Source organism: Pelophylax lessonae (genome assembly GCF_965119305.1).
Source record: "Pelophylax lessonae genome assembly, chromosome: 2".
Taxonomy (NCBI): Eukaryota; Metazoa; Chordata; class Amphibia; order Anura; family Ranidae; genus Pelophylax; species Pelophylax lessonae.
This window is the reverse complement of record NC_138769.1, coordinates 346051562-346066355: the sequence shown is the minus strand read 5'-3', so window position 1 is coordinate 346066355 and position 14794 is coordinate 346051562. Positions and strand designations below refer to the sequence as shown.

Sequence of the window (14794 nt, the reverse complement as noted above, 5' to 3'; positions counted from 1 at the left end):
TCTTATGAGCAAGACTAGGCATGCTCAGAGATGAAAGAACACATAGAAAGCAATCCAACACATGACTTCACTTCTGAAGTAGAATTCTGTCGTGTGGGAAAATTCGTGTGCAGTCTAGAGCACATTCCAACCAACAGACACGACTCTGGACAAAAGACGGACGACCGGTCGGCGGAAATTCATTGCGTGTGTACGAGGCTTTAGGCTACATTCACACTGGTGCCAAAAACAACAAAAAAATTCTTACACCAGGAGGTTGTTCGGCTTACAGAGCTACAATCTCCCTGGATTGATCATAACAAATAAAAAGGCTATGTGTAATATGAATATGGCCTCAAATTATAAATATAAATACAGCAATCAAAAAATGATGTGAACTACTGAATTAGTAGCCCAACACCTAGACACAAAACTGCTACACTAATACATTCACACTTGTGATTAAGCCTGGTGCAAATTGTAATGGCAGTACCTGCTGCGTCGACTCCATTCACTACAATAACAGGTCGCCAGGGGCCACAGCAACTTGCGGCTCTCTGCACAGCCAGTGATTACCTGTGGTGATTGCAGATGAACACACACAAAGTGTGGCTACTGGTGACCTGTCATTATAGTGAACAGAGTCGGTGGCCTCACCTAGTCGCTGAGAGCCATAGCAGAAATCTGCCTACCTTTAATTCTCTACTCTGTCCTCCACTGCCTCCACCCACTGATTCACTCACTGCCCAGGAGATTGCCAACCACTTCAAACAAAAGATTGATACAATCCGTAAGGAGATCATTACCGTTCAGATACCTTCCATCCTTTACGCCTCATGCCCACAGGTGCGATCACTACTTCCCTCATTCAACCCCACCACTATAGATGAGGTTGCTAAACTACTTGCTAATGTCCACTTAACCACCTGCCCTCTGGATCCTGTTCCCTCGCAAATGCTTTGTTCACCCTCTGGCCCTATTCTACGCTCTCTAACACACATCTTCAATCTCTCCCTCTCTTCTGGCATCTTCCCCAACTCTCTAAAACATGCACTAGTCAGCCCCATACTTAAAAAGCCCTCACTGGACCCAACCGATCTTAACAATCTACGCACTATTTCCTTGATCCCTTTTTTATCCAAACTCCTTGAACGTCTGGTCTACAACCGACTGTGCGACCACCTTGCAGAGAATAGCCTCCTTGATCCCCTTCAGTCTGGATTTCGGCCTCAACACTCCACTGAAACTGCTCTCCTAAAACTGACAAACTATCTACTAACGGCCAAAACCAATTGACACTATTCTGTACTCCTCCTCCTGGACCTCTCCGCTGCCTTTGATATGGTTGACCATCCCCTCCTCCTCAATAAACTTAGCTTTACTTACAATTCCACTTCCTCCTCTCCTCTTCCCTTCTCTGTTGGGGTCCCCCAAGGCTCTGTTCTTGGACCCCTCCTATTTTCAATCTACACCTCCTCCCTGGGTCAGCTGATAGCCTCCCACAGCTTCCAATACCATCTCTACGCTGACGATACCAAAATCTATCTATCCACCCCTCAGCTCTCTCCCTCAGTCTCCGCACGTATCACTAATTTACTATGTGATATATCGGTCTGGATGTCACACCACTTCCTCAAACTCAATCCATCCAAAACCGAGCTAATCATTTTTCCTCCACCATGTGCCCCTTCCCCTGATTTCTCTGTCAATATCGATGGAATTACTATCAGCCCTTCCCCGCATGCCAAGGTCCTAGGTGTTGTCCTGGACTCTGAACTCTCCTTCAAGCCCCACATCCAATCGCTGTCCAAATCTTGCCGCCTTAACCTCCGCAACATCTCCAAAATACGCCCCTTTCTAACCAAAGACACAACAAAGCTCCTAGTTCACTCCCTGGTCATCTCGCGCCTCGATTACTGCAATTCCCTTCTCATTGGCTTACCTCTACACAGGCTATCCCCCCTTCAATCCATCATGAATGCTGCCGCCAGACTCATCCATCTTACCAATCACTCAGTGTCCGCCGCTCCTCTCTGTCAAGCCCTCCACTGGCTTCCGCTCACCCAAGGAATCAAATTCAAAATACTAACAACATCTTACAAAGCCATCCACAGCTTAGCCCCCAACTACATCACTAGCCTAGTCTCAAAATACCAACCTAATCGCTCTCTTCGTTCCTCTCAAAATCTCCTGCTCTCTAGCTCCCTTGTCACCTCCTCCCATGCTCGCCTCCAGGACTTTACCAGAGCCTCTCCAATCCTATGGAACTCCTTACCCTTATCTGTCCGATTATTTCCTACTCTATTAGCTTTTAGGCGATCTCTGAAAACCCTCCTCTTCAGTGAAGCCTATCCTACCCACACCTAACAACTCTACCTCCATTTTATCCATCTGCCCATCTCCCTCGGTTACTGCCTTTTGTTTCACCTGACCCTCCCTTCTAGATTGTAAGCTCTAACGAGCAGGGCCCTCTGATTCCTCCTGTATTGAATTGTACTGTAACTGTATTGTCTTCCCCCACATTGTAAAGCGCTGCGCAAACTGTTGGCGCTATATAAATCCTGTATAATAAAAAAAAATGACTGCTGCTACTATTTGCACTGGCCCTAATCGCCGGTGTGAATGTAGCCTTGAATTCAGGGCATGCCTCAAAAGATAGCTGTCACAGTTTCTTCTGCTCACAGCCATCAAATCAAGCCATCAAATGTTTTAGATAATCACATTTGAAGCACCGTGGCAACTGCATAACAAATAGGGTCTAAAACAGTGGCTAACTAGGCTGTAAAGGATAGGAGGGTTTAGTTCAGCTTTAGCATAAAAAAGAAGCACCCTAGCCTACAGCGTACAGCCCTGGGACTGAGTCAAGAGAGGTTGCAAAAATGGAAAACGAGGCTTAAAATGATGTACTTTATTCATTAATTTAAGTTATATAGTATCAAAAAGAGTAATAACAATTATCAAAAAATGTCTCAATAATAAAGACACACAGTGCTTAGTTCACAAAAAAAAAACATACTAGTGCATATAACAACGTCTGGACATAGTTACAATAGTTGCATAGTTATTAAGGTTGAAAAAAGACACAAGCCCAATGTGTCAACCAATAAAAAACAAAAAACAGTAAAGAAAACCCAAGCATACAATCCCATATACACAATCCTATATCCGCAGTTGATCCAGAGGAAGGCAAAAAAACCCCAGCAAAGCATAATCCAATTTGCTACAGCATGGGAAACAAATTCCTTTATGATCCCCGAGAGGCAATCGGATATTCTCTGGATCAACTTTACCTATAAATATTAGTACCCAGTTATTTTATGTACACCTAGGAAAGAATCCAGGCCTTTTTTAAAGCAATCTACTGAGCTGGCCAGAACCACCTCTGGAGGGAGTCTATTCCACATTTTCACAGCTCTTACGGTGAAGAAACCTTTCCGTATTTGAAAACGAAATCTGTTTTCCTCTAGACATAAAGAGTGCCCCCTTGTCCTCTGTGTTGACTTGCGTGTTGTGTTGACTGGTGAACAACTCAACACTAAGTTGATCATATCCCATCATCCCATGGACATCTAATGTATATATATGTACTGCAGAAAATATACGTGGATTTAGACTGGAAAGTGTGTTAGATATATGCACCAGGGTCAAATATTGGCTGCTACCAAATCCTAAAAATAAGAAAGTAATGCAAACAAATAGTCAGCGCTAAAACCACAATAGTGTAAAGGTGAAGAAGAAAGACAATAAAGAAAGGCAATATACCAAATCCTTGAGATCGTAATGATAAAACAATGCAGCGCTAAATAACATCTCATACTACATTCCAAAAAAATGGGATGTAACATAAATTATGTGAAAATTTCCAAATATTAGGATTTATGAATAGTGTCCCCTCAGGGGCAAAACAAGAAAAATCTGCAATCAAAAAAGTGTCCACTAATGAGCAAATATTAGATTCTGGAAACCTGGCATTGGTGCATTGAGATATTAGTTCCATCCAGCCATATTGGGATTCAACATAATCTATGTGTGTTTGCTGCATTGCTGCACTTCATTGAGCAGCCAGGATCTCTGGTGAGTTTTTCATCCACCTGACTGGAGCCTTGGAAAACTGTTCTAATATGTTCTCATTGGTGGATACTTTTTTATTGTGAATTTTTCTTGTTTTGTCCCTAAGGGGACACTGTTCATAAATCAGCAGCGTATCATCCATGTGTGCAGGGTGTTCACTGAACACGGGCCCCCGAGGGGGGAGCGTCCACGGGGACCCACCCTGCACCCATGCATGATCTTCCGGTTGACAGTCAGGGATAATGTGTGACAGTTGCTACCACCGATCTCCCTGTATGACCTTTCAGCTGACAACCGGTTCTCCTCCTCTTCCTCCCATGGCTGTGACCTTTCAGCTGACAACCGCTTCTCCTCCTCTCCCTCCCATGGCTGTCAGCTGAAAAGTCATACAGGGAGATCGGTGATCACAGCTGTCCCCACGGCTGCACTGATCATGCCTGACTGTCCCCTGTGTCCTCCTCTGGCCGCCGTGTCCTCCTCCTCCTCTGGCCACCATGTCCTCCTCCCGCCCCCTCCTTCTCTGGCCCTTCTCTGTGTCCTCCTCAACCACCCCCCACCCCCCCCCCCCATCGTCCCCTGCAGCTGGCGGGAGAGGAGGGAGGCCAGGTGCCAGGATGGAGTCAGGATGAAGAGTGGAGGAAGGGGCCGGTAAATATGTCATTTATCAGCCCCTTCCTGTTCTAATTTGGACACAGTGAGCGATAGCTACTGATCGCTCCTTGGTCCTCTGATAACTGAGCAGAGTAAACTATGTTTACTCTGCTTCAGTTTATGAATGAACAGGAGTCTCTGTCTCCTGTTCATTCATCTTCAGTGCAGCTGAGGCTGCTGAGAAAGGGACTGAATCTCTGACACAAAGAAATCACCTGATTTCAACCCAATTGAGCATGCATTTCACTTGCTGAAGGCAGAAAGATCAAAGCCACAAACAAAAAATAACTGAAGACAACTGCAGTTAGAGCCTGGCAAAGCATCAGGAAGGAGGAAACCCAGTCTTTGGTAATGACCATAGGTTCCAGACTTCAGGCTGTCTTTGCCAGTAAAGGATTCTCAACAAAATATTAAAAATTAACATTTTATTTACGATTATATTTATTTGTCCAATTACATTTGAGCCCCTGAAAATGGGGGGACTGTGTATAAAAATAGTTACAGTTCCTAAATTTGTAGTGTTGAGCGAACACGGACTGTATTATTCGTGTTCGTACCGAATAATTGGATTTTTTTTACCCGAACACGGACACGGACACTTTACTGTATGTTCGGGTAAAAATCCGTGTTCGGTCGTTTTATTTCCGGGTTTTGCATGCTTTGGCGCTCTTTTCATGGCGGGCTTTCAACAGCCAATCAACAATCGTTTAACTGGTGTGCCTTAAGCCATCCCAGCCATGCCTGCAAATGTCTTAGTAGCTGTGATTGGCCGTCTGAAGCATGTGACCAAGTCTTTATAAGTTCGAGGCAGCCGCCGCAGCAGCGTCATTCTGCTGCTTAGCTAAGGGACAGAGCACACATCAATGTGCTGGCTGCTGATTAGGGAAAGATAGGCAGGAAAAAACCATTTGTGTCCGGATAGAATTGAGGGACAGGTCGGAGTGTTTAGGCAGGGCGAGTTGTAGGCATTTTAGGGATAGAGTCTGCTGAATTATAGGGTCAGTGTCTTCTACAAACTACAATCGATATTGCTGTGTGGGGGGTGGGGTGAATCTGCACTCAATCCTGATCTACGATCTCTTCTCAATCCTGTTAGGGACAGAGTCTGCTGAATTTTAGGGAAACTGTGTTCTACAAACTACAATCGATATTGCTGTGTGGTGTGGGATTGGAGATAGGCAGGTGTCAGTGATCCACATCCATTTTTCTGTGTGTGAGCTGCAGTGAACACAATCTTTTTGGGCTGCAGTGAACACAATCTTTTTGGGCTGCAGTGAACACAATCTTTTTGGGCTGCAGTGAACACAATCTTTTTGGGGTGCAGTGAACAAAATCTTTTTGGGGTGCAGTGAACACAATCCTTTTTGGTGTGCAGTGAACACAATCTTTGTGGGGTGCAGTGAACAAAATCCTTTGTGGGGTGCAGTGAACACAATCTTTTTGGGGTGCAGTGAACAAAATCCTTTTTGGGGTGCAGTGAACAACATCCTTTTTGGGGTGCAGTGAACACAATCTTTTTGGGGTGCAGTGAACAAAATCCTTTGTGGGGTGCAGTGAACACAATCTTTTTGGGGTGCAGTGAACACAATCTTTTTGGGGTGGAGTGAACAACATCCTTTTTGGGGTGCAGTGAACAAAATCCTTTTTGGGGTGCAGTGAACAAAATCATTTTTGGGGTGCAGTGAACACAATCTTTTTGGGGTGCAGTGAACACAATCTTTGTGGGGTGCAGTGAACACAATCTTTTTGGGGTGGAGTGAACAACATCCTTTTTGGGGTGCAGTGAACAACATCCTTTTTGGGGTGCAGTGAACACAATCTTTTTGGGGTGCAGTGAACACAATCTTTGTGGGGTACAGTGAACAGAATCTTTGTGGGGTGCAGTGAACACAATCTTTGGGGGGTACAGTGAACACAATCTTTTTGGGGTGCAGTGAACACAATCTTTGTGGGGTGCAGTGAACACAATCTTTTTGGGGTGGAGTGAACAAAATCATTTTTGGGGTGCAGTGAACAACATCCTTTTTGGGGTGCAGTGATCAAAATCCTTTTTGGGGTGCAGTGAACACAATCTTTTTGGGGTGCAGTGAACAAAATCCTTTGTGGGGTGCAGTGAACAGAATCTTTGTGGGGTGCAGTGAACACAATCTTTGGGGGGGTACAGTGAACACAATCTTTTTGGGGTGCAGTGAACACAATCTTTGTGGGGTACAGTGAACAGAATCTTTGTGGGGTGCAGTGAACACAATCTTTGGGGGGTACAGTGAACACAATCTTTTTGGGGTGCAGTGAACACAATCTTTGGGGGGTACAGTGAACACAATCTTTTTGGGGTGCAGTGAACACAATCTTTGTGGGGTGCAGTGAACACAATCTTTGGGGGGGTACAGTGAACACAATCTTTTTGGGGTGCAGTGAACAACATCCTTTTAGGGTGCAGTGAACACAATCTTTGTGGGGTGCAGTGAACAACATCCTTTTAGGGTGCAGTGAACACAATCTTTGTGGGGTACAGTGAACAGAATCTTTGTGGGGTGCAGTGAACACAATCTTTGGGGGGTACAGTGAACACAATCTTTGTGAGGTGCAGTGAACACAATCTTTGTGGGGTGCAGTGAACACAATCATTGTGGGGTGCAGTGAACTCAATCTTTGTGGGGTACAGTGAACACAATCTCATACTTCTGAAGATTTGAGGGTGCTGCCTGTTCCATACTCCCCCTACTCCTCATCTAGCCTTTTAGGGGTACAAACAATAGTAATTGGGGCCTAGTGTGGTTGTGTACGTGTGATATACATACACTTTTTTTGGATCATATTTTCTATTCCGCTATTTAATCAAAAACCTTTGGGGATCAGTTAAATTGGGGGATAGTCTGTGTTGGTACGTGTGAGAGAGATCCACCTTTCCAAGTTGTTGGGGGTTCATCTCATACTTCTGAAGGTTTGAGGGTGCTGCCTGTTCCATACTCCCCCTACTCCTAGCCTTTTAGGGGTACAAACAATAGTAATTGGGGCCTAGTGTGGTTGTGTACGTGTGATATACATACACTTTTTTTGGATCATATTTTCTATTCCGCTATTTAATCAAAAACCTTTGGGGATCAGTTAAATTGGGGGATAGTCTGTGTTGGTACGTGTGAGAGAGATCCACCTTTCCAAGTTGTTGGGGTTCATCTCATACTTCTGAAGGTTTGAGGGTGCTGCCTGTTCCATACCCCCCCTACTCCTCATCTAGCCTTTTAGGGGTACAAACAATAGTAATTGGGGCCTAGTGTGGTTGTGTACGTGTGATATACATACACTTTTTTTGGATCATATTTTCTATTCCGCTATTTAATCAAAAACCTTTGGGGATCAGTTAAATTGGGGGATAGTCTGTGTTGGTACGTGTGAGAGAGATCCACCTTTCCAAGTTGTTGGGGTTCATCTCATACTTCTGAAGGTTTGAGGGTGCTGCCTGTTCCATACCCCCCCTACTCCTCATCTAGCCTTTTAGGGGTACAAACAATAGTAATTGGGGCCTAGTGTGGTTGTGTACGTGTGATATACATACACTTTTTTTGGATCATATTTTCTATTCCGCTATTTAATCAAAAACCTTTGGGGATCAGTTAAATTGGGGGATAGTCTGTGTTGGTACGTGTGAGAGAGATCCACCTTTCCAAGTTGTTGGGGTTCATCTCATACTTCTGAAGGTTTGAGGGTGCTGCCTGTTCCATACCCCCCCTACTCCTCATCTAGCCTTTTAGGGGTACAAACAATAGTAATTGGGGCCTAGTGTGGTTGTGTACGTGTGATATACATACACTTTTTTGGGATCATATTTTCTATTCCGCTATTTAATCAAAAACCTTTGGGGATCAGTTAAATTGGGGGATAGTCTGTGTTGGTACGTGTGAGAGAGATCCACCTTTCCAAGTTGTTGGGGTTCATCTCATACTTCTGAAGGTTTGAGGGTGCTGCCTGTTCCATACTCCCCCTACTCCTAGCCTTTTAGGGGTACAAACAATAGTAATTGGGGCCTAGTGTGGTTGTGTACGTGTGATATACATACACTTTTTTGGGATCATATTTTCTATTCCGCTATTTAATCAAAAACCTTTGGGGATCAGTTAAATTGGGGGATAGTCTGTGTTGGTACGTGTGAGAGAGATCCACCTTTCCAAGTTGTTGGGGTTCATCTCATACTTCTGAAGGTTTGAGGGTGCTGCCTGTTCCATACTCCCCCTACTCCTAGCCTTTTAGGGGTACAAACAATAGTAATTGGGGCCTAGTGTGGTTGTGTACGTGTGATATACATACACTTTTTTGGGATCATATTTTCTATTCCGCTATTTAATCAAAAACCTCTGGGGATCAGTTAAATTGGGGGATAGTCTGTGTTGGTACGTGTGAGAGAGATCCACCTTTCCAAGTTGTTGGGGTTCATCTCATACTTCTGAAGGTTTGAGGGTGCTGCCTGTTCCATACTCCCCCTACTCCTAGCCTTTTAGGGGTACAAACAATAGTAATTGGGGCCTAGTGTGGTTGTGTACGTGTGATATACATACACTTTTTTGGGATCATATTTTCTATTCCGCTATTTAATCAAAAACCTTTGGGGATCAGTTAAATTGGGGGATAGTCTGTGTTGGTACGTGTGAGAGAGATCCACCTTTCCAAGTTGTTGGGGTTCATCTCATACTTCTGAAGGTTTGAGGGTGCTGCCTGTTCCATACTCCCCCTACTCCTAGCCTTTTAGGGGTACAAACAATAGTAATTGGGGCCTAGTGTGGTTGTGTACGTGTGATATACATACACTTTTTTGGGATCATATTTTCTATTCCGCTATTTAATCAAAAACCTCTGGGGATCAGTTAAATTGGGGGATAGTCTGTGTTGGTACGTGTGAGAGAGATCCACCTTTCCAAGTTGTTGGGGTTCATCTCATACTTCTGAAGGTTTGAGGGTGCTGCCTGTTCCATACCCCCCCTACTCCTCATCTAGCCTTTTAGGGGTACAAACAATAGTAATTGGGGCCTAGTGTGGTTGTGTACGTGCGAGATACATACACTTTTTTTGATCATATTTCCTATTCCGCTATTCAATAAAAACCTTTGAGGATCAATTGAATTGCGGGATAGTCTGTGTCGGTACGTGTGAGAGAGATCCACCTTTCCAAGTTGTTGGGGTTCATCTCATACTTCTGAAGGTTTGAGGGTGCTGCCTGTTCCATACCCCCCCTACTCCTCATCTAGCCTTTTAGGGGTACAAACAATAGTAATTGGGGCCTAGTGTGGTTGTGTACGTGCGAGATACATACACTTTTTTTGATCATATTTCCTATTCCGCTATTCAATAAAAACCTTTGAGGATCAATTGAATTGCGGGATAGTCTGTGTCGGTACGTGTGAGAGAGATCCACCTTTCCAAGTTGTTGGGGTTCATCTCATACTTCTGAAGGTTTGAGGGTGCTGCCTGTTCCATACCCCCCCTACTCCTCATCTAGCCTTTTAGGGGTACAAACAATAGTAATTGGGGCCTAGTGTGGTTGTGTACGTGCGAGATACATACACTTTTTTTGATCATATTTCCTATTCCGCTATTCAATAAAAACCTTTGAGGATCAATTGAATTGCGGGATAGTCTGTGTCGGTACGTGTGAGAGAGATCCACCTTTCCAAGTTGTTGGGGTTCATCTCATACTTCTGAAGGTTTGAGGGTGCTGCCTGTTCCATACTCCCCCTACTCCTCATCTAGCCTTTTAGGGGTACAAACAATAGTAATTGGGGCCTAGTGTGGTTGTGTACGTGTGATATACATACACTTTTTTTGGATCATATTTTCTATTCCGCTATTTAATTTAACTGGGCCTCCATGCGAGACCTGTGTGCCTTGTTGCGCTGTTTTGAGTACTCCACCAACATGGCCAGTGGCAATGACGCCGTTCTCAGCTTAACTATCCCACTTCTATGCCTCCTTGAAAAAACAATTCGGGCGATGATGGAAGAGGATGTGGCACAGGATGAGGAGGAGGAGGAGGATGAAGAGGTAACATTTCCAAGGCTTTCAGGGCAGTCATTCGCAAGGGGCTCCGAGGGTGGGTTCCTGCACACGCAAACGCCAGGGACGCAATTGTCCAGCAGGGGCACAGTTCTGGAGGATGAGGAGGATGAGGAGGAGGAGGAGCTGGAGGAGGAGATGGAACCATGTTCACAGCAGGGTGGCACCCAGGCCAGCTCATGGCCATCACTGGTGCGTGGCTGGGGGGATACAGAGGACACGGACCATACACCTCCCACAGAGGACAGCCTTTCGTTGCCTCTGGGCAGCCTGGCACACATGAGCGATTACATGCTGCAGTGTCTCCACAACGACCGCCGAGTTGCCCACATTCTAACTTGTGCTGATTACTGGGTGGCCACGCTGCTGGATCCCCGTTACAAGGACAACGTACCGTCCTTAATTCACTCACTGGAGCGCGATCGCAAGATGCGCGAGTACAAGCGCACGCTGGTAGACGCCATGCTGCTGGCATTCCCATCTGACAGCGGGGCCACAGTGGAAGCACAAGGCAGAGGAGGAGGAGGAGGAGGTCGCCAACGCAACCAGGGCACCGCCAGCACCTCAGAAGGCAGGGTTAGCATGGCCGAAATGTGGAAAAGCTTTGTCAGCACGCCACAACAAACAGCAGCACCAGCAGCTCAGATGGAACGTCTTAGCAGGAGGCAGCATTTTACCAACATGGTGGAGCAGTATGTGTGCACACGCCTACATGTAGTGAATGACGGGTCTGCCCCCTTCAACTTCTGGGTCTCCAAATTGGGCACATGGCCTGAGCTTGCCCTTTACGCCTTGGAGGTGCTGGCGTGCCCTGCAGCCAGTGTATTATCTGAACGGGTATTTAGCACGGCTGGGGGCGTTATAACAGACAAGCGCAGCCGCCTGTCCAGAGACAATGTGGACAAGCTCACGTTCATTAAAATGAACCAGGCATGGATCCCACGGGACTTTTCCGTACCTTATGCAGAATAGCAATGGATACCGACCTTACCCACCCATTGTTCCATTTTTGCTCTTTCTCACTCTTTTGGGGTGTACCCTCATTTAAAATTTTTGAAAAGAAGCAGTGTTGGCTACCTCGTCCTCCTCCTCAGGGCCAGATTAATGTAGGGGCTATTGGAGCTGCAGCTCCAGGCCCCTACCTTTTATATAGGCCCCGGGTTGGCCATATTCACTGTTACCGCTCTTCTGTCACTTGTAAACACAGAAGTCTGGCTTCTATGCTCGCTTCCCCAGGCAGCACCCTCAGAACCTCCCCACACAGCGTGAAGGCCGGACAAGGAGGGACAGTTGGCGATGCATGGATGTGTTTATGGGCTTCAGAGACAGCATCCCATGTTGAATTAGGCATGCATGGCTGCACCCTTCCTCCTCTGGGTGCATGGCAAGGCACGGCCCTTAAGGCCCTTCAAAATCCTCAGCACCAAGCCCATGATGCTGTTAATCCGGCCCTGGTCCTCCTCCACCGCCGCTTCCACCTACACCGCCCATAGGTGTGCGCAGCCTATTGCATTAAGGTGTGCACCCCAAAGTTGAAATACACATGCATGTGTTTGCCAGCAGGGAGAGTAATGTATCGGGGCCATGTACCTGTAGGCAAGGAGAAATAGAGCAGAGCAGGTCCCAGGGAGATCTTTCCCATCTCCTCACTGGCAATGCTATGTGCCCTAGGTGATTAGGGTGTGCCCAGGCACACCCAGCACACCCTGTGCGCACGCCTATGTCACCGCCACATCCACCACCACCTCAACCTCCCTCCTACTCCATATGGGCCTCGTCCTTCAGAGATGAAGAAGAACATTGTTTTATTTTTCTGTTTTTTTTTGTTGTTTTAAGTTATTTCCCTATCCACATTTGTTTGCAGAGCACTTGCCATGCTCTTAATTACGTTTTGCTGCCATTTGCAGCACTCTAGCCCTTTCCTTTGGTGTTTTAGAGCCATTTTAGTGCCTTAAAGTTCGGGTCCCCATTGACTTCAATGGGGTTCGGTGTCCGGGAAAAGTTCGGTAAAAGTCCGGGACACGGACCCGGACTTTTTTTTAAAGTTCGGCCGAACCCGTCGAACACGGACATCTAGGTGTCCGCTCAACCCTATACTTGATATTTATGTTCAACCCCTTTTATTAAAGCTGAAAGTCTGCACTTCAAATTCATTTGGATTGTTTTGTTTTAATTTTATTTTGGTGGTATACAGAGCTAAAAGTATGAAGATTGTGCCTGTGTCCAAATATATATGGACCTAACTGTATATTTTACAGGACACCAGGGATAAGCCCTGACTTTGAGATATGTGTCCCCATAATTTGGCTTGTGTTCCCTTTAAGGAGATGAAAAGAAGCTTTGTGGAGTACTCAGGGATTCTCATCTTTGCAGGGTGAGGGGTTCTGGGGTGATCCAGTAAAGAAGGAAATCTAATTTACAATTTTCCCAGAATTATTAAGCCTTGATATTGGACCAGGAATACCCGGGGCTCAGAGAGAATTTGGGTAGGAAAGAGCATACAACCTTGACTATGGGTACTTTGGACCTGAAAGGGTTAACCCACCTGCAAGAGAGGGCTGAAAAGGGCAGGAAGCAGGCAGCTGGTGCCCATGAGGTGTGGAGCAGGACATGGTTGTGAGAATAAGCTGTGTACTTTTGGGGTTACTGAGAGGCTGCTGAGTGTGGGGACCTTTTCTTTGGACCCCTGGATCAGGGAATTTAAATATGAATACACTATATTGTCAAGAGTATTGAGAAGCCGGCATTTACATGCTCATAACCTTTTAATGGCTTCCCAAACTTAGTCTGTAGGGTTCAATATTGAGTTGGCCATCCCTTTGTAGCTCTAACAGTTTTAACTTTTCTGGGAAGGCTGTCCACAAGGTTTAGGAGGGTGTCTATGGGAAGGTTTGACCATTCTTCCAGAAGTGCATTTGTGAGGTCAGGCATTGATGTTGGATGAGAAGGCCTGGCTCGCAGTTTCCGCTCCAATTCATCCCAAAGCTGCACGCCAGTCAAGTTCCTCCAGCCCAAACTCGCTCATCCATGTCTTTATGGACCTTGCTTTTTGCACTGGTGCGCAGTCATGATTGAACAAAAAGGGGCCATCCCCAAACTGTTCCCACAGTTGGGAGCATGAAATTGTCCAAAATGACTTGGTATGCTGACGCTTTAAGAGTTCCCTTTACTGGAACTAAGGGGCCAAGCCCAACCCCGGAAAAACAACCTCACACCATAATACCCCCTCCACCAAATGATTTGGACCAGTGCACAAAGCAAGGTCCATAAAGACATGGATTAGGGAGTTTGGGGTGGAGGAACTTGACTTCCCTGCACAGAGTCCTGACCCTAATGTGATAGAACACCTTTGGGATGAATTCGAGCAGAGACTGAGAGCCAGGCCTTCTCATCAAACACCAGTGCCTGACTTCACAAATGCGCTTCTGGAAGAATGGTCAAACATTCCCATAGACACACTCCTAAACCTTGTGGACAGCCTTCCAAGAAGAGTTGAAGCTGTTATAGCTGCAAAGGGTGGGCCAACTCAGTATTGAACCCTACAGACTAGGATTGGGATGCCGTTATAGTTCATGTGCGTGTAAAGGCAGGCATCCCGATACTTTTGACAATATTATATATATGTCCTGGAAGCCATTGCGGGTCACCTGATCACTTTGATAGCCTCTGATTGGCTATCACAGTAATCAGTCACTGTGAAGCCTGCACTCTTGTTTTGTCACTGCAAATGGACGAGAGAGAAACATTGCATCACTCCCTGTCCTTGCAGAGATAGAAAAAAATAAAAATAAAAAAAAATACCTAGATCAAAGCTTGATCTAGGTCAGTGTCAGGGTTAGTGTTTGGGTCAAGGTTAGGGTCAAAGGTCAAGGTCAAAAGTCAGGGTCAGTATTTTTTTTTGGACAGGATTTTTTTTTTTTAAATCAGTATCAGTGTCAGTGTGTTTTAGGTAGAATTTAAAAAAGCAAAATGCGCACTATTGTTTCTGGGCTGTACTACGGGTACAAACAACAAATAACATACACATATGTTGTGAGATTGACAGGAG

General features: G+C 45.7%; 1 protein-coding gene across 1 annotated transcript in view; it reads right to left on the bottom strand.

The window, feature by feature from the left end:
- RSPO1 (R-spondin 1) overlaps positions 1-14794 on the bottom strand; it is a 217801-nt gene that overhangs the window by 60605 nt on the left and 142402 nt on the right. The gene's annotated exons all lie outside the window — the stretch shown is intronic.